We start from the raw sequence: 3,499 nt of genomic DNA on the forward strand, positions 1-3,499 counted from the left end.
CCCTGGTGCAACTTGAGGCCATTTCCCCTCGTCCTGTCACCTGTCACCAGTGAGAAGAGACCTACCCCGCTTTCACTGTAAGCACCTTTCAGGTACTGGAAGTGAGCAATAAGGTCTCCCTTCAGCCACCTTTTCCCCAGACTAGACAGTCTCTCCTCGTAAGGCATATTCTCCAAGCCCTTCACCAGCCTTGTTGCCCTTCTTTGGACCTGCTCCAGTACCTCCACGTCCTTTCTGTACTGAGGTGCCCAAGGTGAGGCCTCACCAATGCTGAGGTGAACAGAACACTCGAGGTGAGGCCTCACCAATGCCGAGTACAGGGGCACAATGACTTCCCTGGTCCTGCTCACCACACCATTCCTGATACAAGCCAGGATGCCATTGGCCTTCTTGGCCACCAGGGCACACTGCTGGCTCATGTTCAGCCGACTGTCCATCCCTACGCCAAGGTCCCTTTCCATCAGGCAGCTTTCCAGCCACACCTCCCCAGGCCTGTAGGATTGCCTGGGGTCGTTGTGACCAAAATGCAGGACTTGACACTTGGCTCTATTGAAACTCATACAGTTTACATTGGCCCATCGATCCAGTCTGTCCAGGTCCCTCTGTAGTGCCTTTCTCCTCTCAGGCAGATCAACACTCCCTCCCAGCTTGGTGTCGTCTGCAGACTTACTGAGGGTGCACTCAATCCCTCATTAAGATCCTTAATAAAGATGTTAAATAGGAGTGGCCCCACACTGAGCCCTGGGGGATGCCACTCACAACCAGCCTAAAACTGGATTTAACTCCACTGACCACAACTCTTTGAGCCCAGCCATCAGTGTTTCATCCTGGGTTAGGTACTGGGACCGAGTACATGGCATGACCAAGTATGTGGCAACACACAGTGAGAAGAATGCTTTAGTGCTGTTTTCCCACGAGCTCACCCCTATCTAGATACCTGCCAAGTTGTGCTAAATGGCCATGTAAGAAAATTACTCTCAGCTGCCACCAGATGCATTTTGCTGATCAACAAGAGTAGCTCTATGCATGCATAACTATAATAACTGCTAATCATTTTGCTAAGGGACATCAAGATCTTAAATAATTTTGAAGTCTAAGAATAATTATTCAAGATTGTCAAATAAGTGCACGTTCTTTATAGCTGGCATCTCTAACACTTCACCTAGCAATGAAAGCAGAATAGGTATCCTACAACCCAAACACCATCGCATTTCTCAGAAAGTCTCAAGGAGGAGATTCTGTGAGCTTCTATATAGGAACTTGCAAGGCATCCTGTCATCTGTTCCCTATTTATTGTGCAAAAGTTTGCTCTGTGTAAGTATCCTACCCCAAACTACCCAGATGAAGAAATTACCATTTCCATGCTTTCTATTCCTTTGTAACATTTGTTACAACGCTTTGGGTTATAGAGTCTTTTTTTCCTAGGCCTGTTTAAAGCATCACTAAATTGCAAGTACTCAAATAGGAGGTTAAAAGATCCACTTGCAAACTACTGTCACTATACTGAGTGAAATTGGAAGGCAGTGAAACTTTTATCATCCTAGAGTACACAAAAGATATGGACACAGCCAGGGAGTTTCCACCTTTAGGGTCCTAACTAGAAACACATCCTCATTTTCCCAGTTCCATAACCTGATGTTATATCCACAGCCACACACATCTGCAACACATGCTTAGAACAGGCAAAGCTACATTTTGTCACGCTTCAGAAATGAACTGAAGTCTGCAGGATATTAGGTAGGAAACCACCGTGAAGTTCTCACATTTACTACATTAGATTTACCAGATGCATACAAGAATGTCCAATTTAATTCACAGCTATAAATGCACACGAGTAGGTCAGAGACATCTTCCACCCACTACAAGGTCCTGGCTCTGGCAGACAAATACAGCCCCATCTTGTTTAATATATTTATTGACGACCTAGATGAGGGGATTGAGTGCAGCCTCAGTAAGTTTGCAGATGACACCAAGTTGAGAGGTAGTGTTGATCTGCATGAGGGTAGGGAGGCCCTACAGAGGGATCTAGACAAGCTGGATCGCCGGGCTGAGATGAATGGGATGAAGTTCAACAAGGCCAAGTGTCAGGTCCTGCACTTTGGCCGCAATAACCCCATGCAGCACTACAGGCTTGGGGATGAGTGGCTGGATGACTGTGAAGAGGAAAGGGACCTGGGGGTGGTGGTTGATGCTCGGCTGAACATGAGCCGACAGTGTGCCCAGGTGGCCAAGAGGGCCCATGGCATCCTGGCCTGCATTAGAAATAGTGTGGCCAGCAGGAGCAGGGAGGTGATCATCCCCTCTACTCAGCACTGGTGAGGCCGCACCTCAAGTACTGCGTTCAGTTTTGGGCTCCTTACTACAAGAAAGACATTGAGGCCCTGGAACACGTCCAGAGAAGGGCAATGAAACTGGTGAGGAGTCTGGAGCACAAGTCTTATGAGGAGCGGCTGATGGAGTTGAGATTGCTTAGTCTGGAGAAGAGGAGGCTCGGGGGAGACCTCATTGCACTCTACAGCTTCCTGAAGGGAGGCTGGGGTGAAGAGGGGTTTGGCCTCTTCTCCCAGGCAACAAATAGGACCCAGGGAAATGGCCACAAGTTGTACCAGAGGGGGTTTAGGTTAGACACAAGGAGAAACTTTTTCTCTCAGAGAGTGGTCAGGCACTGGAATGGCCTGTCCAGAGAGGTCGTGGAGTCACTGTCCCTGGCAGTGTTCAAGAGGCGTCTGGATAAGGAGCTGCAAGATATGCTTCAGTAGCTTGTGGTAGCAATGGTAATGAGAAGATGGTTGGACTAGATGATCTTATAGGTCTTTTCCAACTTTGTGATTCTATGATTCTATGAACTTCATGCTTTTTCATACTGGCTAAACACAGTCCTGCAAACAGCAAAAAAATAAGTATGTCTCTTTATCAAAAGTTATTAAGATGCATCTTAAAAGGGAAAAACATTTCTCACTCTACAATCACACCTTACTCATGTTGTTGTCCCAAAAGCAGATTTGTTGCCTGGTGTGCAGTAAGTCAATCATCACACACACACAGAAGAGACACTGCTTACTTATTTGAGGATTATGCAAGCCTGGGTGCTCAGTGATTTCCCACAGATCAAGCACACGCACAAAACTACCAGCACAATATTTATACACAGAAGTTACAAAGTTAGTAATACTCCAGTTCATTCTTCTCACAATTACTGGTTAGTAACTTCCATACAATTAAACGGATTCGTGGACCTTGGTTATTTTTTGCCAAGTTGGCAATAACCCCAAAGCATCCTGATTAATTTTCACAGAATCACAGAATCACAGAATTGTAGGGGTTGGAAGGGACCTCTAGAGATCATCGAGACCAACCAAAGCAGGTTCCCTACACCAGGTCGCACAGGTCCAGGTGAGACTTGAATATCTCCAGAGAAGGAGACTCCACAACCCCCTGGGCAGCCTGTTCCAGTGCTCCGTCACCTCACCGTGAAGAAGTTCTTACGCACATTCGTGCC

At 46.9% G+C, this 3,499-nt stretch overlaps 1 protein-coding gene across 5 annotated transcripts in view; it reads right to left on the reverse strand.

Moving 5' to 3' along the window:
* The window catches only part of UBAP2 (ubiquitin associated protein 2), a 583,216-nt gene that overhangs the window by 491,944 nt on the left and 87,773 nt on the right, over positions 1-3,499 (reverse strand). The gene's annotated exons all lie outside the window — the stretch shown is intronic.

Source organism: Meleagris gallopavo, chromosome Z (assembly GCF_000146605.3).
Source record: "Meleagris gallopavo isolate NT-WF06-2002-E0010 breed Aviagen turkey brand Nicholas breeding stock chromosome Z, Turkey_5.1, whole genome shotgun sequence".
NCBI lineage: Eukaryota > Metazoa > Chordata > Aves > Galliformes > Phasianidae > Meleagris > Meleagris gallopavo.